General features: G+C 45.0%; 1 protein-coding gene across 3 annotated transcripts in view; it reads right to left on the reverse strand.

Moving 5' to 3' along the window:
* LOC144819829 (uncharacterized) overlaps positions 1-21,828 on the reverse strand; it is a 254,736-nt gene that overhangs the window by 220,027 nt on the left and 12,881 nt on the right. The window lies entirely within an intron of this gene.

Genomic DNA, 21,828 nt, shown 5'->3' on the forward strand with positions numbered 1-21,828 from the left:
AATCATTTTGAAGTTAAAATTAAAGCGACGATCTATCAGAACTTCCTTAGCCCATCTGATCAGGCACGTGAGGAGATGAATTCCATTCTACCCCCCTCCAACAGTGCCACTAGTTTAGGAAAGTTTAATGCTTTCCCGCCTGAGGCAATTCGGAAAGCGTTTGAATCCGCTAAATCAGGCTTTTCCTTGGATATATGTCCTAGGATCTCTGCTGCTCTTTCTAATTTGCTCACCCCTGTAATTTGTTTTTTATTCACTCAGGCAACACCGGGAAAATTCTCTCAGCCTGGGAGGCAGCTCAGGTCATGATTATCCAAAAAAAAGGCCAATATAGCACCTACGAATCTCACCGAACAATCGACCTATTCCGCTGCTCCCTTTATTGGACAAGCTGTTGGAAGAACTAAAAAATTAACAACGCATGGATTACCTAGAGGTCAATAAGATAGTGGACCCGTCACAATCTGGGTTCAGACCATCACACAATACAGAGACAGCCTTGGCAGTGGTTACTGACCATATTAGATACTCTCGCAGTGCTAATTTATCATCTATGCTTAGGCTATTGGACTTGTCCGCAGCGTTTGATACTGTGTCTCATCCCAGGTTACTTCAAAGGCTGCAGGAGATTGGATTCCATGGGACAGCACTACAATAGTTTGGCGATTTCATTACCAACAGAACTCAAACCATCACTCTGGGTTCGTATAGGTCTCGCACCAGGTTGCTGGACAATGGGGCACCCCAGGGGACATGTCTCAGCCCCACGCTCTTTAACATGTATGTCACCGCTCTAGCCAAGACTGTCAAAGCTTTGGTTTCAAAATACCATCTTACCCTGATGCTATGCAGCTAATAATCACCTTTGATGAAGATGAAGTGAAAGAATGCTTCTCACCTAGGATGAAAGCAATTGCTTCCTGGATTACGGAGAACTGCCTCTAGTTCAGTGATACTCAAAGTACGGCCCGCGGGCAACTTGCGGTCCTCTTGACCTTACCATGCGGCCCCCCTAGTGAACAGCAGCACGAGCTGCTGTTTAGTTGAGAAGCACCAATATTCAGAAAAATAAATAAATAAACGGGCAAGCATGTATTAACCTGGAAATAAATGCTTGCCCATTTCTTAAATATTCTTTTTAGACCTCCTTATGCAATCCCTGACCCACCCAGACCCCCCACCGCCACCCTGATGGCATTAGTGTGGCCCTCGGCCACACCACAGACTGTTCTTTGTTGCCCCATGGCATATGTTTGTGAGAACCCCTGCTCTAGTTGAATGCAGTAAAAACAGTGATTGTGATGTATAGTAAGGCCTAACAGCTTTGGGCCTTCAATTGGTTGCTTTCAGAACTAGGCACAGCTCCGACGCCCAAACAGGTAGTCAAGAACTTGGGTGTTCGCCTGGACCAACCCCTTACTATGAAAGAGCAGGTTTTGTCTATCATAGGCACCTGCTTTCATACAATGCACCCATTGAGAACCATTCCTGCTACTCACAGCGAGGAAAGCTTTGGTTCAGGCTCCTGTCATTAGCCATTTGGATAATGGCAATGCCCTACTGACCTCGGCAAATATGTTGTTATCTAAACTACACCACAGCCCCTCTCATTTGCAATCTTTCATCTGGTGCTGCATTCTTTACCCCTCTGCGTTCATTACATTGGCTACCAGTCCGGAAGAGAAACATTTTTAAAATCTGCTGCCTATCGCACAACTCTCTGATAGGGAAAGGTACAAGCTACCTATCTTCGAAGCTAACTCACTATCGCCCTCCCAGACTCCTAAGATCTAGCGATTAAGCTTTGCTCACTGTCCCATGGTCAGAAGGTCCTGAACTGGGAGCAGGTCCTTTTCTTACCTAGCCACTCTTTACTGGAATGAGTTGCCACTGCTCATTCGAACATGTACTGATCACCTTCAATTTAGAAAATTACTCAAGACAGGGCTGTTCTAATTTTTTGCAGTTTTCTCTTTGCCTGTGAACTGTTTCTGTGGGGTGATAAGTGTGTGTTACAAATTAAATTAACATAACATCAGCAACATTACATCAGCTTCAAATACAAAACTTTAGTTAGAAGTGGAAAAAATACTCCTTTGACTACAATGTAGTCACTTTAGATTCCATGAATTCACATAAAAAAATCACAAATATTTATTCACCTATTATTGCCATTAATAATTATTATTGCCCATCCAAACAACAATTAATGAAAAGTGAAAAGAGACTTTAATACCATAACCCAAAATCTGCTCTCTTTAAGATTCATAGCACACAACCAGGGAATGTAAGATATCCCTAGGGAAATGCATTTAATTGTATAATCATTTCATATTCCATCCTGACCTAGTGAACTGCTTTCAAGAGCATATGAATTCAGCACAAATACAAGAATAATCACTAGTCATATAATTGGAACAGCTGTTAGGTTAGAATCAATTCATTCATAATTTAGTCCTTCAGCTCTTCAGTCAACAGGGACAATTATGTCAAATATCAGTCTGTACATATGATTCCATTGATCAATGTGTACATATTATTTTTTATCCATGTGCAGTCCATTCGGATTATTGACGTTCAACTAAATTATATATTTAGATTTCAGTTTTCAAACATTTTTTTCTCAGTCATCTACTCTTTCCATCTTCTTCACCATGTCAATCCAAAAAATGTCAACATTTTATGTGTACTGTTATGCAAGCTGCAGAAGTGCCCGGCTATAGAATAACTTAAATCCATATTTCTTATCACCCTCTACTGCCCTAAAATCCTGGTACGTACTGGAAAGACAGTACGTCCAACATATCTAAGTTTACAAGGGTATTCTAGAACATAAACGCAGTAATCTGAGGCACACGTGATACATTTCTTTAAAGTCCTTCTGTAGCCTGGGGAAAGGTCCTAACTAGATCTATTAATGCAGTATTTGGATGCTTAAACCCTCATATTTAACAAAACTCCCTTTCACTCTACTTTCCTGCTGACAACTCCTCAAACTGGCAAAAGCAAAGTAATTAAAACCGTTTATCAGATTAAACTTGTTAGCTTCAGTAAAGGAAACTCTACAATAACATACTCCATGAAATCAGTTGTAGCCAACTGACCCTGTGCAAAGTGCAGACACCTAAACATCAAAGAAACTCTGAACATAAATATTAAGGATTTCAATTCTCTATTTTCAATTTATGATCCCATCCTGTTGTGGTCCTTGTGTTACTGATCTACTGCTGCCTATTTCATTTCTAAAATGGTGAAAAGTAAGCTGTGTTATTTTGCCGTATTTATTTTTGTGTATTGAATGCCTAAGACATTTCTGTAGTGGAAAGGTATAGAAGCGTATGCTTTTGAAACAAGATTTTTGTTTTGAGATGTTTTTGTATTTTTATATTCTACTGTAATGAGTGAAAGGACTGTGTGTGTACAATTGTTATATGGTATTTTGTTGTGGTGGTTACATGTCTGTTGTTTTTTGTACTGCTGTTTTGTTTTGTTTTTTGTACTACTGTTTTTGTGCTGCATTATTGCAATGCAAATTATGTTGTCTTGTACTGTGGTTGTTGAGTTGCGTTCTATGTTGAATGTTTTGTTCTGTTTTGACCAGTTATGTTTTAATTTAGTTATAATGTTACTTTGTATATGTCATTCTGTTATTTGTATGCCAACAAATGCTGCAAAGTTTCAAGCCAAAGAGAGGACATGCATTGAAAATTCCTGTGACAAGCAACCATTTACCACCATCGAAGGTGGTAAAATAGTTCTGCTCCAGCTATTCAACTACTTAAGACACTCATCAGTCTAAAACTGTGGTAGAGACTTTGTCTTAACTTACTTCTCAGTTTATGTGCTACAGCCCCCTTTCATTTAAAAGATTGATTGAAACATTATCACGTTTAAGCACTTACCAATATTTCATAATAACGTACCTATTATCATTGAAATTTCTGTTCTAATTTCCCATTAACCTACAGGTTGTTTTTGTTCCCCTGCTTTGCATTTTGTGGGTGATTGTATCACAAATGTATTTCTATCTGTTTGATCCACTCATGGTTGCAACACTGAATATCTTTTGGGCATACACTCTTTTTTTCTGAACCTTTGATATTTTGTCAAACATCAAGTAGGTTGTAATAGAACAGTGGATTCTAGGTTAGTTTACTATAATTCATTCACCACTATATTTCCGCAAAACATTCCTTTTGGAAGATGAGATGTTCATCAGGGTGCCTGAATTAATACATTTGCTGCTGTATTGTTGGTCCGAGCTGAGTACTTGAAATTATTCATGTCTTTATGTATACCAAGCTGGCCACTCTTAGGAGGCGGGCTAGTGGTTAAGGCTTCAGTATTAAGGATTCTAGGCCCATGGTATTCCAGGGCAAGGATATTGCATTCAAGGACCAGCTACAAAAGCAAATGATTTACATCGCTGCCTTTGATCTTTTGAACAGCCTTGCATTAAGTGTTTGGAGTGCTTTTCTCTATGCATATTCTTATCGTCTCCGAAAAAGCCTACTTCCTTTTAGCGCCCATACTTAGTGATTCTCTTGCTTCTGGCCACATCATCTGTCTTCAGACTATGAGCTTACTGAACATCACATAACTGTGTATGAGACAGTCTATCACCACCACTTGCTTGTAACTTCTTGCCCAATTCCCATATGCATAATGCAGAAGCAGTCTAGTGTTCTCCTAGAAACTGGTTCCGAAATCACCACCCCCATTGCCCCTTTTACGCGCACATATAAATTGTATCTATTGCTTAATATGAGCAGCGGGTTGCAGGTGGCGCTCAGCTGCACTAATTTTGTGGACCTGCACTTAATTTTTCTCAAGATACAATGCTCCAGAGCAAGCAAGAGAAAGAAAAATATAAAAGAGGAAAAGAAAGAGGGATAAACAGTGACAAAGAGAGAAAGAGTGGATGAAAAAGAACCTGAAAAGAGACATTGAGGGATAGGGTGATTGAAGAGACATGGGGGAATCAAGGGCATGCAGCCTTGGTAAACTGCTGCTTGACCTACGATAGCACCGGTGCAGGCTTCTGAGCAGAACTGTGTATAACAGGCATTTATCAAATATTTACATAACCCTCAGGAAACATGCAAATTACAGTGTTGATCCCGCACTATAACCCAGCTTTGGTATATTTATTTATCCTACAGAAAATGAGCACAATTTATTAGTAGCTAGAGTATACATGCAGATTTCTAGGTTGAAGCCACATTCCACTCAGGTTTGTGATTGACATTTCAACCACTTGTATCTGACTTGAGAGAGATCTCTAGTAACTACTTGTGGAACTGCAGCTTTTGAAAAGAAGCTGGTAGAAACAGAGATACCTTGGTTGCTGACTGCATAAAGAAAACAATCAATCAATAATACTTTTATTTGATTTATAATAAAATCATAAAAGGGTGGATCTTACCACCATTTGGTCAATATTTACATTTTAAAACAACACAAAAACAGCTTCAAGTCAAAATAAAACAAAGAAGGGTAAGGAAAGAGAAAGAATATAAAATTACACGGGCTTTTCAGGGAAGTGGTCTTAGGGGAATTATGAAATTTGGAGAGGTGTTATAAATTGGATCAGGGTACGCTTTTATGACATGAAATTTCGTGGGCTTTTTCAAAGGTGGTGTAAGAAAACAATCCTCCTCCTCTTACCTCATAGTGAGCCACCAGGCAAAGACTCACTGGTTTAAGTATACAATTGCACCTACCTTAAACAAAATAGCCATAATGGATCATCTATGTGCACTTTTACTTACCAGAGAATAAAAGCTCCTATATTTGGTATGGCTTAATCACTTACTGTGATAGAAATCAAGAAATGTATTCAAATCTGTAATTGACTGATTATTATGAACCAACTTTGGCAAATAAATCAATCTATGGAAAGCAAGCACAAATGATTAAACTAGCAAAAGTGTGTATGCAAATGAATATATTAAAGTCACACACCTTCAGCCTTGTGAAGAGCTTTTGAAGTAGTTGCATCTGACTTGTGTGCGTCCTCTATTAACAACAAGTGGAACTGCGGCTTCATGTAGGAATTTCAATGTTTTCGCATTTGACTCAAGAGGGATACGTAGAAATGACATACGAATTTCAAAGCTTTTGCATTTGGCTTATGAGGGACACCTAGTAAAGACTAGTTGAACTGCGGCTTCATGTAATATTTTCAGGGTCAGATTTACTTAGAATCCACGCAGTGCAGTACATCAAGGCAAGCTGCTGTGCTGCATTGCATGAATGGGACAGAGTGCTCAAAAGCACCATATCTACTAAGATATGGCACTCTTCAGGTCCTTCCCTGCACTGCCGCACTAAAGGCTGCCTAACATCAATGCAGGCACACTTGTACCATTTGGCAAGGGTGCCTGCATTATGGGCAGGATTGTTTTGTGTCGGAAGTGATACCTTCCAGCACAAAAACAATCTTTAGAGGCATATTCCTCTTAGTATGTGTGCTACAGAAGGCAACACATATAGAAAGAGGAAGTAATGAGGAGAAATAAAGATTTTTCTCCTCATTACACCTCACTGGGTAAGGCATAGCATTTTGACACATTCCCAGGTGTACTAGCTTTAATAAATCTAAGAATGTGCCAAAATCCATAAGTGAGTGCATTGCATGGAAAAGCCCATACTCCACAAATAAAATGTCTTATCAATGCAAGGTAATGCAATGCAGCGCTATGCGATGCCTTGTGGTACTTACCATTTTCTAAACCACGCAAAGCCACACAAAGTGGGTTTGCATGTCTTACTAAATATGCAATATGATTATGGTCAGGCTGGGCCACAAAAGTGATGCAATCCGATGCAAAATCATAGTAAATATGCCCGTAAATGATTTTGCATTTGACTCCAGAGGGATATCGACTAACAACTTGTGGATTTGCAGCTTCATGAAAGAATTTCAATGCTTTTGCATTTGACTTGATAGGGACACCTAGTAATGACTAGTAGAACTGAAGCTTCTGGAAGAATTTAAAGCTTGTTTGCAATTGACTTGAGAGGGATATCTAGAAAGACTTGTGGAACTAAAGCTTCAGGTAAGAATGTCAATGCTTTTGCATCTGACTCAATAGGGAAACCTATAAAGGACTAGTAGAACTATAGCTTCATGTAAGAATTTCAATGCTTTTGCATCTGACTCGATAGCGACACCTATTAAGGACTCTTAGAACTATAGTTTCATGTAAGAAGTTCAATGCTATTGCCGCTGACTCAATAGGGACACCTATTAAGGACTAGTAGAACTGTGTCTTCATTAAAGAATTCCAATGCTTTTGTATTTGACTTGTGAGAGACACCTAGTAACGGCTAGCAGAAATGTGGATTCATGAGAGAATTTCAATTTTTTGAATGTGACTCAAGAGGTACTTTTAGAAACTATTTTACTTTAAAGAATCTCAATGCTTTTGCATTTGGCTCGAGAGGGATACCTAGTAATGACCAGTGGAACTGCCCTTTTATGAAAGAATTTCAGTGCTTTTGAGCCTGATTCAAGAGTAAGGTCTAATGACGCCTTAAGGAACCTGCACCTCTGGGAAAAAAAAAAAAGAATTTGGCAGGAGTCACCCTGGATCTGCGACTCCCAGCCAAACTTAAATTTAAAAAACCAAAGCGCTTTGTTTGAAAATGGCCCCAGGTGAGCCAGGTCCTGAGGGTATGTGTAAATATATGAGGGGGCCTTACGGGCCTCCCTCCTCGGGCTATTCAAAGCCCTGGGGACCGCCCCCTTCCCGGTGCTAAATATAACATGAATGTTGCCCCCGCAACCCTGGGGTCCGCCACCTCCCTGGGGCTATTATGTTATAGTAATGCGTGAGGGGCTTCGGCCCTCCCACGCAGCCCCGGGGACCACCAACTCCCCGGGGCTTAATTAGAAAGTGGAGTCCTAGATGGCCCTGGGGACCGCAACCCCGCAGGGCCGGCTCCAGCAATGTCCTGGGGTGCCCACCCCAGGGACATTGTAGTTTTCTACGGCGACAAGCCATAGCAAACACAGCTCTGCTTTCAACAAGCGAGAGCAGAAAATGCGCTCGCTTGTTGGAAGCAGAGTATGTCTTTTTCCCTGCCTGCTGTCAAGCAAGCTTACACACTTGGTTCGCTCGGACTACAATTGAACTCTATGGGAGCCTGTGTACAGATGCGCACATAGGCTCCCATAGCAGAAAAGGGGTGGGTGGGGGAAAGCATACATCCTGTAGTGGGCACCCCATGGTGCCCGCCCCACTGTGCATGCCTGGATCAGGAGGGCACACCCCTGTGACAGATTAGGAGGGCCCTGGGTGAAGCGGAGCCTGCTACGGCCCCCTGAAGTACGATTCCGACAGCGTTTCGTCTCGCTGAGACCGAGGCGAAGCGGCTGTCGGAATCGTGCTTCGTACATGCTCAGTCGGAATTCGGCTCCATTGCGCGGCACAATTCGGCTACGAATGAGTCGTGCGGACCGGTTCGGGTCCAGAAACGATTCGGTTAACGCGTACGCGATCTTCGCATCATTATTCGACGTTCGGACCTGTGTACGATTCAGTCGTAAACAAGGGCCAGGAATTGGATACGGGAAAGCCAAATCCGATTCGGAGGCCTTCCGAACGACATCTTAATCGGGCCCATTGTTGTATTTTAGATATTTTTCTGCAATATTTTGGTCATCAATATTTGTGTGTTTACTGTTTAAGTATAGGGTCACGATATTTATGTTTCTGATATTTTTTGGCAATATCTGTGTATGTCAGTAATGATTTTCTTGATAAAGTGTCATGCAACCTCTGCCAGAGTAAATGTTTCACCTTATTAGAGCCAGCTTACTACATGAATACAGCAATAAGCAGCTTAAAGGTTCTTTCCAAGTAATTATTGATCCATCTGAGCTGGTAACAAACATTTTTATATTTGTAAATTATGTGCCAGGGTAAGGGTGATGAATCCATAACTAAGCAGACAACCCTGCAGCAGTAGAATCACCTAATTCCAGTAACCCTGCTCATACAGTAAGGACTACAACCAGAAATATGGATGAGATAACAATGAAAAAACTTCTAACAAGCAATCTACATTTCAGGGGAATAGATGTTAGGCACCATGATGTCTGACAAAGCCTTCAAAATAATATTTTTGGTAAATAACATATTTCCTTGCTTTAGGCATGCATACTGCAAGCCATGGTGAAAATGTTATGTGCAAAAACAGTACTATCCTACTATTTTTATGTTTCACTCGAGACCTTTGAAGGTTTAAAATTTTTTTCTTTTAAGGAGGTTTGTATTACCAACTTATAACTTCCAAAGTTTAGTTACTGGATCTAAACAAGTTTAAGTACATAACTAGAAACATTTCAAACATTAATTTCATGTTTTAAAACACTGAGCATTAATAATTACAACGTGCTTACAGATCTAATATAAAAGCTTTTGAAACTTTTTAAAAAACATTTCCAACATGTTTAAAAGTTTTAAATCTCCCTTAGGTACTTGGCAAACTTCTTAAAGTTTCTAAACCTGCTGGTAACTTTTTGCCATGCAGTCTAATTTTAAAAAAGTAATGGTTTGAAAAACATTATAACTATTTTTTTATTTATTTATTGCACAAACTCAAATCACACAGCTTCAGGCCTACAACCTCACGGGCCGGCAGAGACATATGCATACCAGACAGGACTTACTCTCAGTGCTACACAGCCCTTTAGCCGACAACCCGGGGGTCCTGCAGCACTTTCCAAGCTGCAGTTATTCATTATCCAGAAGTGTTTCCCCTGTCGGGTCAGATGCGTTCCATATGTGCGTTTTCTAGCTTTTTCGCCCTCTGTGCTTCCCACTATTACCTTTCGCCATATCTAACCATCCTAGTCGCTAGCCCTGTATTTCATGTCCAAATGAGCATGTTACAATTTTACGTGCAAACATCCCAACTCCCCGCTCCCTCCCCCTTCCCTCAGTCAGTCAACATGTGTTTCGCCTACGAGTCTGATGCTGTGTCCACCTGGTCTGTCATCCTGCCACCTCCTCTGTTCGTGTGCCCCTCAGTGGGGGACGTGTCACCACTGCTGCCAGTCTGACCACATGTCTGTGTCGCTGCAAGTTTCTCAACCTAGCCGTGCCTGAAGTGTGTTCCCGATGGAGTCATCCCTTTTCCCTGCACTGTACTCGGTCAGCTCCCCTTTTCCCCCCCGCTCCAACAGCGATGTCCTGACTCCTGCGCTCACACAGTCAGGTGTTCGCATCAGCATATTATAGGGTCGCGGATCCAGCCGCCTCCTGCCCCAGCGACTCACTGTCCGATCCGCCATGGTGCCCGCTCTGCTGCTCCCGTAAATAAGATTGGTATAGGGCCCAGAAGTTCTTCGGGCGGCTTTTAGGGGGTAGCAAATCGCTGTACGGACCTCTCATCCAGCATTTGGCTACTACTCTCCTGGCCATTAACAATCCCATGTCCGTGAGCCTACGGAGCGCGACTGGGAGCCTCCTGGAATTACCGATGAGAGCCATGCCTGGGTCCGGGATCATGTCCACTTCCAAGATTTTGCCCATTTCCGCAAAAACTTCGCACCAGAATGCCTGTATGCCTGGGCAGTTCCAAGCCAAGTGCATGAAGCCGGCGTCAGCCACATGGCAGCGTTCACAGGTCGCCGCTGGCCGCAAGCCATACCTGTGAAGCCTCTCCGGGGTGTAGTACACCCGTTGCAGGAACTTGTAATGAATTAGCCGATGTCTCCTGTTGAGGGAGATTCGCTTAGTGCTCTCACAGCAGTATCGCCATGTCGCGTCATCTATCGTTACATTTAGGACTCTTTGCCATGCTAGTCTAGCTTTCATGAGTTGGTGCTCACCATGCGACCTGGCCACTGCGTATAAGTTCGTGAGGAGCTTCTGCGGCTCCTTATGTTTAATTACATACGACAATTCAGGAACGTCTGGGGGCTCCGCCATGTCCGGGCCCAGTATTTCCATAAGAGCGCTCCGGGTCCTATGAAAGTGAAAACGTTGAAGAAGTGGGGGTTCACTCCCATCCCCTCGTACCTGTTCCCAGGTTTTGACTGAGCCATCCTGAAATAGGTCGCCTGCTTTGCTGAGCCCGAGCTTCGCCAGTTCGCTAGTAACCGCCCTTTCAGCCATAGGTGGAAGCCAAAGCATCCATTCTAGTGGCATCTCTGGTGAATATAGAGTGGCCCCTCCCTGACGTTGCAGGAGAGAGTGCCAAGCGTGGTTGGTAGAGGTAATGGAGTCTAAAATCCCTGTCCGACGATCTTGAGGCTTGCAGATCATTGCCGGGAGAGGCACCGGATGCGTAAATAGACGCTCCATGCGGACATGTGGGATCTGCCTGTCACCGTGTATCCAGGTGTGAAGGTGCGATGCCTGGGCTGCCCTGTAGTACAGTTCAAGATTCGGAGCCGCAAAGCCCCCCATGCTATATGGTAGAGTAAGCGTCGTCCATTTGACTCTAGGCTGTTTCCCCGCCCACGCCAGGTTTATCATGAGGCTAGTCAGGCGGTGGAAGAAGGCCCTAGTGAGCACGATAGGCAGAGCATTGAAAAGGAACAGGAACCGTGGCAGCACTACCATCTTCATGATAGCTATGCGGCCCATGAGTGTAAGCGGCAGTTTGCTCCAGACCTCTATGTCGTCCTCCAGTTTGCTGACCGCTCTGCCGTAGTTTTGGGTTATAAGCAGGTCCGGGTTCGTATGTATTTGGATCCCCAAGTATCTGATCGGGTCTTCAGTCCACTGTGGGGGAAACTCCGTCTCTACCTGTGTGGTCACCGGAGTCAAGGGCAGAACTATCGATTTTGCCCAGTTAACTTTGAGTCCGGAAAGCGCACCAAATCGTACCACCTCCCTCAGAAGGTGGGGGAGTGCAGTAGCTGGGTCGTGCGCATACAACAGCGTATCATCCGCGTACATTGACACTATGATTTTGTACGTCGGGAAACGTATACCCTCGTGGCTGTGGTATTCTCTCAGCGCACATGCCAGTGGCTCTGCAGCCAGTGCATATAGCAGGGGTGACAGGGGGCATCCCTGTCGTGTGCCCCTGCCTATGTAAAGAGGCGCCGAGACCGCGTTGCCCACTCGCACTCTAGCCGAGGGACCCTCATAGAGAGCTCCCACCATTTGCAGGAAGGGCTCACCTAGTCCCATACGTCGCAGCACCTGAAGGAGGAACGGCCATTCCACCGAGTCGAACGCCTTCTCCATGTCTAGAAAGAGCGCCACTGCCGGTACGTCCTGTTTCACGTGTTGGATAGTTCCCAATACCGTTCTGATGTTGTATGTTAGGTTTCTAGTTGGTATGAACCCCGCCTGTTCTGGGGCCACTAATTCAGGGGCCAACAGTGCCAGTCTAGTAGCTAGGACTTTGGCGTAAAGCTTGGTGTCAACGTTTAACACCGACAGTGGTCGGTATGACCCGCAGTCGTCGTGGGTTTTACCCGGCTTTAGGATGGTAACAATCATAGCTTCTCTCATAGAGCTAGGCATTCTGCCCTGAACGCAGATGTCCTCCAGAAGCGTATGTATAAGCGGCAGTAACTTCCAGAAAAGTTTTATAGAAGTCAACTGTCAGTCCGTCCATACCCGGTGCACTGCCCGATCGCATAGTGGCCAGGGCATCTCTAATTTCATCAAGCTGTATAGGGCACATGAGGAATTCCCTCTGAGAGTTTGGAAGGAACAGGAGCTTTATGTGTTCCAGGTAGTCCAGTATTTCATCCGTCATGTCCCCACTTTTGGATGAGTACAGCTCCGAGTAGTAGTCTCTAAAGACAGAGGCAATGTCTGCCTCGTCCGTGACCCTGTCACTGTCCGACTTTCTCAGCTCAGAGATCAGCTGTTTCCCCCTTCAGCCCTTGAGGACGTTAGCCAATGCCGATCCGGGCCTCTCCCCCTCACCGTATGTGCGAGTCGTAGCATATTTGCCCAGATGCTGAACCTCTCTGTCTGCTACTTCGTGGAATTCCGCCAGGAGACGCTTTATCTCCTCCTCAGTGGCGTTGTCCGGCCCGGTGCGCCTCCGTTCCTCAAGAGCCTGTAGCTGATGTTCCAACTCTGCCAACCTGGTCCTTGTCGTCTTCAGGACACTGGAGTGTTTGGACATCGCAATACCCCGTATGTAGACTTTAAAGGCCTCCCATACAGTCTGGAAGTCCTCTACCAAACCCACATTCTTTTCAAAGAAAACTTCTATCGACTCCGCCAGTTCCCCGCAGAAGATCGAGTCTAGGAGCGAATACGGTGGGAATCGCCATGTGAAAGGAGTGATCCTTCTCACCGGGGTCTCCATGACTATCAGTATGGGAGAGTGGTCTGACAGTGTGCGTGGGAGTACTTTGCATTTCTTAATGGTTTGATTGATCCCCGCAGTGGCGAACCAGTAGTCGATTCTGGTATGTATCTCGTGATACGTAGAGTAGTGTGTGAAGCCGTCACGGCCAGCATTTCTACTCCTCCACACATCTTCCATATCTAACACCATTAGTTTCGCAGTGAGCGAGAGTGCGGCCGCCGAGGGCCTTCGGGGGGGCCCGAGGATCTGTCCATGTCCAGGTTAAGCGTTAAATTGAAGTCCCCACCGCATAGTATGTGTGGATGTTCGTGTCCACTAATCTCACTGGCAAGTGTGTCATAAGATTCGGGGGAGTCATAGTTGGGGCCGTATGTGTTAACAACTAACAAATCTAATCCCAAACCCCTACAGGACGCTATAATGTACCTACCCTCAGAGTCCGCCCTAAGTGTCTGTATTTGAATGTTTGTTTTCGGGTTTACCCATGTGATGACTCCCCTTGCATGAGTGGTAAACCCAGCTACTGCTACATGTCCTTCTAGACTCCTATTGTGTAGCATCCTACTAGCGATTGGTAAGTGCGTCTCCTGCAGAAGCGCTATGTCGATGTTGTGGCGTTTGAGGTAGCTCACCACCTTTCTGAGCTTTCTGTGGTCATTCAACCCTCTGACATTCCATGTGAGAGCGCTAAGCGAGGTGGACTGTGCAGGGGGCTGTACACCGGTTACTTCAGCCATAAATGCGTGTTGTGTTGTGTGGGAGCACGACTCGGTGTACTAGGGTTAGCAGTGACAACGTGGCACATCCGCGAGCCAGAAGTGGTCAGGACATATGACATAACATAGTAAACATTCTTCGACCTCTGAGGAAAGTAATATCGTAACTCAGCAACCAAACAATAACATTCCCCGGTCCCCTTGAATCACCATCCCTCCACCCACAGCAGACCAGCCCCAACAACACGGCCTAGCATGAGAAGAACATCCCCCCTCCTCCCCCCCCCCAACTCAAGTAATCCCCATCGGGACTCATTTGTGCGATCAGCGCGAGGGCGGAGGTCACCAATGTCAGTACAGGTAGCAATTGCATACTACTTCTCGTCTTTGAGAGCCTCTTAGCTCCACCACTCCTTTGGTGACTTTGCGCTGAGGTCCCCGACCCCGCGCCACCGCCCGCCACCCAGGGAAACCGCAACAATAGCAATGCAGTATCACTCCCCCTCCAACCCCCCCCCTCCCACCCTTTACCCCTATAAACTCCACACCTGAAATAAATTTTACAATTTTCATATTTAATTTTCAATTAACATTAATATGCAACAAATTATTATTAATTACAAATAAATGACTTCCCACCCTTTAACCCTATAAACCACACAACACGCACCTAAAATTAATTACACAATTATTTCATTTTCAATTAATGTATTAATATTAATTAACAACTAATTATTACTTAAAAAGATACTACTTGCCACCCTTTGCCCCTATAAACCTCACAATCCGCACCTAAAATTAATGACCTCTGACCTCCTGGCCAGGGTCCCGCTCTCCACCCAAGAAACTCGGACATAGCCTCACTTGCCGCTGCCCCAGACACCGCTCTCCTGGTAGGTGTTCAAGACCCTCCTACACCCGCAGGCCCCTGCCTGCACCTCATTTCTGGTGGTCCAGTGGGAGAGGTTTGCTTTTCTGCTGCTCCACTTCTGTCTGTCTGCGTTTGTTGTGCTCATTTTGGTTTGTGGTGTCTTTTCCTGTCTTCTCCTGTCTTTACTGTTTCTTTCACTGTAACTGTAAATTCTGTGCCTGTTTTCGTCTGTGATTCTGTTCTTTTCTGTCCTTCATTGTTTTTTGTGCCTGTGCCCCCGTTTTCTCCTCCCTGCCTTTTCTCGCTGCCCTTTTCCCGATGCTGCCCCCGCGGACCCTCCCCCCAGCCAATCTTGCGCCCGCTTCCCAGCTGTGCTTCCCTCCCCCTGCCCTTTTTAATGACGGCCGCTGCTTGGTTGTATGAGCAGGACCTCCTGGCCAGGGTCCCGCTCTCCACCCAAGCAGCTCAGACGTAGCTTCACCTGCCGCTGCCCCAGACACCTCTCTCCTGGTGCCTCATACCTGGTGGTCTAGTGGGAGAGGCTTGCTCTCCTGCTGCTCCACTTCTGTCTGTCTGCGTTTGTTTTGCTCGTTTTGGTTTGTGGTGTCTTTTCCTGTCTTTACTGTTTCTTTCACTGTAATTGTAAATTCCGTGCCTGTTTTTGTTTGGGATTCTGTTGTTTTCTGCCCTTCATTGTTTTTTGTGCCTGTGCCCCAGTTATCTCCTCCCTGCTCATTCTCGCTGCCCTTTTCCCGATGCTGCCCCCGCGGCCCCTCCCCCCTGCCTGTCTAGCGCCCCCCTTCCAGCTGTGCTTCCCTCCCCACTGCCCTATTTAATGCCGGCCGCTGCATGGCCACCCCAAAGGCAAGCCCATCTGCGCCCGTCCTCGACCCAACCGCGACCAGCACCAGGAACCCTGCATCTCCTACCATCCACCGCTACGACTCAGCCACCCTCCTCGCACTCGACCCCGGAAGGAGCAACAACTGCCATCAGTCCACGCCAAGCAACACCCACGGACAGTTCTCCTGCCGTCACTGCTACCATACCTTCACCACCGCACACACCCCCATGGTCACACCCTCCACACCGAACGCCAACACCAATGAAGCACTGAAATGCATCCTCCTCAACATATGCTCCCTGTACAGACACGCCAAAGAGATCTGGGACCTCCTCGACACCCTCTCGCCAGACGTCGCCTTCTTCACAGAAACCTGGACAAACGGCTCCCCCGCCCCCAACATCGCCATCGTCATCCCTGACGGATACAAGATCCAGAGGAAGGACCGCCCCAACCGACCAGGGGGAGGACTTGCCATCGCACACAAGAGCTCCCTCTGACTCTCCACCTCCACCACCAGCTACTCCTCCTCCACCACCAAACACCTGCACTTCCAGATCCAGACCAGCCCCAGAACCACAGTTTGCGGCACATTGTGCTCCGTTTGCCACTATCATCACCGACATCATTGCCCCCCACACCATCACCTCCATGGACTACATACTCATCGAAGACCTGAACTTCCACCTCCACAACCCCAGCGACCCTAACTCCGCAACCCTCCTGGACAACCTCGCCAAAATCGGACTGAAACGGCTAGTTACCACACCTACACACAAAGCAGGATACACCCTGGACCCCATCTTTGCAGGAGATAACAACATCCACTTCAGCCACACCACGCAACCCCCATGGACGGACCACCACTGCGTACACTTTCACGTCGACAAACCCACACCGCCCAAACCTGCACAGCGCCCTCCACGAAGGAACTGGAGCATAGTCACTGAGGAGCAGCTCATCATCACCCTCAACTGAGACACCCCCACCACCACGACTGACACCAACCTCGCAGCCAAGCAACTCCACAAATGGATCTCCAACTGCGCAGACAAGCTCGCACCCCTACGTAACCCCGACCGACAACGCCCCAGAAAGGCCACATGGTTCAGCTCTGATCTCCACAAATCTAGACACACCTGCAGATGCCTCTAGAAAAACTGGAGAAACAGCAAAACATCTGAAGATCGCACCACCAACAAGATCGCCATGACGAAACACCACCAACACATCAGATCCACCAAAAGGACCTTCATCCAAAACAAGATCCTCGCCAACTCCAGCAACTCGAAGGAACTCTTCAGCATAATTCAGGAATTTACCAAATCCCCCAGCGAAACCACGGACATCACCCCTTCCCAGGACCTCTGCAACAAGCTCGGATCCTACTTCCATCTGAAAATCAAGGACCTCTACGACAACTTCAAAGACAAGATGCCTGACCCCGAAACCACATCTTCCTCCAGCAACACTAGCCAGCCCACCATTTCCTCCTCTGCCCCAGTCACCACCGAAGACACCACCTCAACCATGAAAGGCATCCACTCAGGAGCCCCGACAGACCCCTGCCCGCCGAACAGCATCTATCCCGACAACTGGAAACACGCAGGAGTCAGACCTCTTTTCAAGAAGCCCTCAGCAGATCCCACGGACCTCAAGAACTACTGACCCATCTCTCTCCTCCCGTTCGCGGCCAAAGTCACTGAGAAGACCGTCAATGCCCAGCTGACAAGATTCATCAAAGAAAACGCCACCCTCGACCCCTCCCAATCCTGATTCCACGGCAATCACAGCACCGAGACCGCTCTACTCGCCGCCACGGACAACATCTGCACGCTCCTCGACCAAGGACACTGATTCTACTTGATCTCTCTGCAGCATTCGACACCATCTCCCACCACACCCTCACCGCCAGACTCCATGACGCCGGAATACAGGGAATTCATTCAAATGGATCCGCTCCTTCCTCACCGGCAAAACCCATAGAATCAGACTGCCTCCCTTTCTCTCCAAACCAACGGAAATCAACTGCGGAGTATCCCAAGGCTTGTCGCTCAGCCCCACGCTCTTCATCATCTACATGGCATAGTATCCTACGCGGACGACACCAAGCTCATCCTCTCCCTCACCAAGGACCCCATCACCACCTAGCTCAACTTCCAGGAAGGAATGAAGGATGTCGCATCCTGGATGAGCAACAGCTGCCTGCTAAACTCTGAGAAGACAGAGGTCCTCGTCCTCAGACTCTCCTCCTCTGCATGGGACAAAACCTGGTGGCCCACCGCCCTCGGCATCCTTCCCACCCCCACAGACCACGCCCGTAACCTCGGCATCGTACTCGACTCCTCCCTCTCCATGATCTGACAGGTCAACGCCGTCCTCTCCAGCTGCTTTAACACCCTCTCCATCCTCCGAAAGACGTTCAAATGGATCCCACCCAAATCAAGGAAGACCGTCATCCACACACTCATAACCAGCAGATTAGACTACGGAAACGCCTTCAACACCGGGATCAACAAGTCCATGCTCCGCAAATTCCAGACCATACAGAACACTGCAGCCAGACTCGTCCTCGGCATCCCTTGACACAAGGCTATCACTAACACCAGCGGAACCTCCACTGGCTCCGCATAGAAAAGAGAATCACCTTCAAGATACTCACCCACGCCTACAAATGCCTTCACAACACGGACCAAAATACCTCAACAAGAGAATCTCCTTCCACGCACCCAAACGAAACCTCCGATCCGCCAACCTCGCCCTCACCGAAATCCCACAGATTTGCAGATCCAGAAGAGGGGGAAGAGCTTTCTCCTACATCGCGGCCAAGACCTGGAACAAGCTCCCGATCGACATCAGACATGCCACCTCACTGAACATCTTCAGGAAGACACTCAAGACCTGGCTCTTTGACTAAATGGAGCTGCTAACCCCCCCCCCCCCCCGGACCTTGAGACCCTCACGGGTGAGTAGTGCGCTTACAATTCCCCTGACTGATTTCCATATTTAATGTTCAATTAATATTAATTAACAACAAATTATTGATTTATTAAAAATAACCTATAAACCACACAACCCACACCTAAAATTAATTGCACAATTTCCATATTTAATTTCAATTAATAATTAATATTAACGAATTATTAATTCATTCAAAATAAAGGATTTCCCACCCTTTAACCCTATAAACCCCACAACCCACACCTAAAATTAATTAAACAATTTCCATATTCAATTTTCAATTTATTAATTAATATTAACTATTACTTAATAAAAAATAAATTACTTCCAACCCTTTAGCCATATAAACCCCACAACCTACACCTACAATTAATTACACAATTTCCATACTTAATTTTCAATTAATAATTAATATGGACTCATTATTAATTAATAAAAAATAAATGACTTCCCATCCTTTAACCCTATAAATCCCTCAACCCACACCTAAAATTAATTACACAATTTCCATAATTCATTTTTAATTAATGAATATAAATTAACAACTATTACTAAATAAATTACTTCCCACCCTTTACCTCCTATAAACCCCACAACCTTCATCCTAAAATAATTTACACAATTACCATATTAATTACCAAATAATATCATTAACAAGATAATAATTAATTAAAAATAAATTACTTCCCACCATTAACGCTATAAAATCTAAATTAAATAAATATGAATCAATAAAAAAATATTATTAATTTATTACAATTAGTTTACTTCTCACTCTATTCCCCTATAAACCCGCTACAGAACTAAAAAACGTAAAATGTAATTAAAATAAAATTGATAACTACAAAAAATGTAACACATAATAAAAACAAAAAATACTTATACAAAAAAATACATCAAACACATTTAAAATATATACTAAAATGCATAACACTAATTAAAAAAAATCGATATTTTAAACAAATGGGGGGCCTATTAGGATGGCAGGCGTCCGCCAGCCTGCCATGCAGCCGTCTCGCACTCCTGATATTGATGCAATGTATATGGCATTTTAACATTGCAGCGGGTGCTGCTGGCTGCAGCACCCGCTGCAATGGTAAAACGCCATGTTGTGCATTTCCATGCACAACGTGGCAGACCCGCGAGGGGCCTGCCACCTTGTGCATGGACATGCAGGGGGGTACCATGGGTACCCCCCAAGAGCAACCCCCAAACCACCAGGGGCCCGACACAGGCACCCAAAGTAAATCCCTGTAGGCTTTTCCATGGCGGCATCACCACCATGGAAAGGCCTTGAAAACCAACATCATAATATGGATGGCGGTGCCTACTAGGCACCGCCACATATATGTGCCCCGGCTCCGCCCAGCCGGCAATCGTAACGATTGCCGACCGGCGGAAAGCGGTGTACTGACTTTCCGTCTGCCGCGATACCCACCGCCATCGTAATCTGGCAGTCGGTAAATCACATTGCGATGGCGTGACGGTCGCCACCACCGGCACGGCGGTTGCGATTGTTACGCCATCGTTATCTCCACCTACATTTTTGCAAAAGATATTAACTTCTATATTTTTTAAAGCAATATTTCTTACCTCAAATCTATATTCTTGACCACGATATTCTTACTGTCGATATTTTGGACTCAATATTTCTGTAGCTCGACATTTACAACTCAATATTTTATCTTCAAACCAAAGTGGGGTTCATCCAGCAGAATTTTGCTCATTGATATCATAGACAATAAGATGAGCGGAATAGACATGAGACTGGTGTGTGATTAAGACCTACTTGATCACATGAATGAACGTTAAGACAAATCCAAACATATATATACATAGTACCTTGAAGTTAACTGCGTATAAATAACAAATGAAAACATTCTATAATGCCAATTTGGGGGAAATTACCCAGGATTTGTGTAGCTATGTTAGGGGTTAACGACATGATAAGCTGATGTATGTTAAGTTGCTGGGCAGGTGTGCTAATTTGAAGCAAATCTCTATTTTACTCTAATGTGGAAACTAGAGGAATTAAAGATCATCCAACTGATGAACTGAAAATAATTATGTACTTGATAATCATTATAAGAAAACTGTTTTTGCTCAATTGGGTCCAAATAGGAGCTTTCATTACAAGTAACAGTTTGATCGAAATCAGATTTGTTAAAAGTTGAGAAAGCTACTGCTAAAAAATAATATTAAAGCATAGGAATAAAGGAAGGAGCGACCAAGTATTTGTGAGCAGCATGTTAGGCTTGTGGTGTTGGTGGGTGTCTCAATGGGTAGACTGACAACTGCTAAGCATCAGGTTTGATACCATCAGAGTCTATCAAGAGAGTCATGAAACCTACACCAACAATGTGGTTAAAAATAAAAGTGAGGTTTAAGTGATCCAACAGTCAAAGTTGTTTGACAGTTATAATCTTTATTTATTAGTTTAAAGACATTTGCCGTGTGGTCTTATCTGAGACTAGAAAAAATAAGGAGGACTATAATTTTGTCTTTCCAGTGTCAATATATTTGTAAAAATTGACCAGGCTAGTGCTATGCTAAAAATGTATTATCTAGTTAACAAATTGATAAGGATTAAAACCTGCTCATATACTCTACTCTGTCCTTTGCCCCCTTTCTGATTGACAATGCATGTTGAACATGCCCTAATTTAATCACTCAAGAGTGCTCTGTATGCAACATTTCCTCCCTCTATGTAGATATTTTCAGTTGTTCAAGAAGCACTCTGGTCATCCGTATTGTATTCACACAAAAAGGCTCTGTGTCGTCTAATTTTAAATACATTACTTGGAATTATATAGCTTAAATTAATTTCTCCTTGAACTTGCACTGTTTTTTCTTCTCTACACAAATCTCCTCATGTAAGTGGATAGAGACGGGTTTTAGTAATCAGGAAGTGGTGGCGCTCAAGCAATAATTACGTAATGTATGTGTTGTATAACCTAAAGGAATGGTGCTAGCAGGAAGGGGAGACCCTCACAAACCCCTTAATCTGTATAGTAAGCCACACAATTGCAATTAACAGGAATCCTGCGCACACATATACAGTCATTTAATCCAATGAGTACATTTTTAAAGAAAAATAGGACCATCCAGGCAGTAGAATCTTTGTTCTGTTCTTGTCT

The sequence above is a fragment of the Lissotriton helveticus genome, chromosome 2_1 (assembly GCF_964261635.1).
Source record: "Lissotriton helveticus chromosome 2_1, aLisHel1.1, whole genome shotgun sequence".
In the NCBI taxonomy this organism is placed as follows: domain Eukaryota; kingdom Metazoa; phylum Chordata; class Amphibia; order Caudata; family Salamandridae; genus Lissotriton; species Lissotriton helveticus.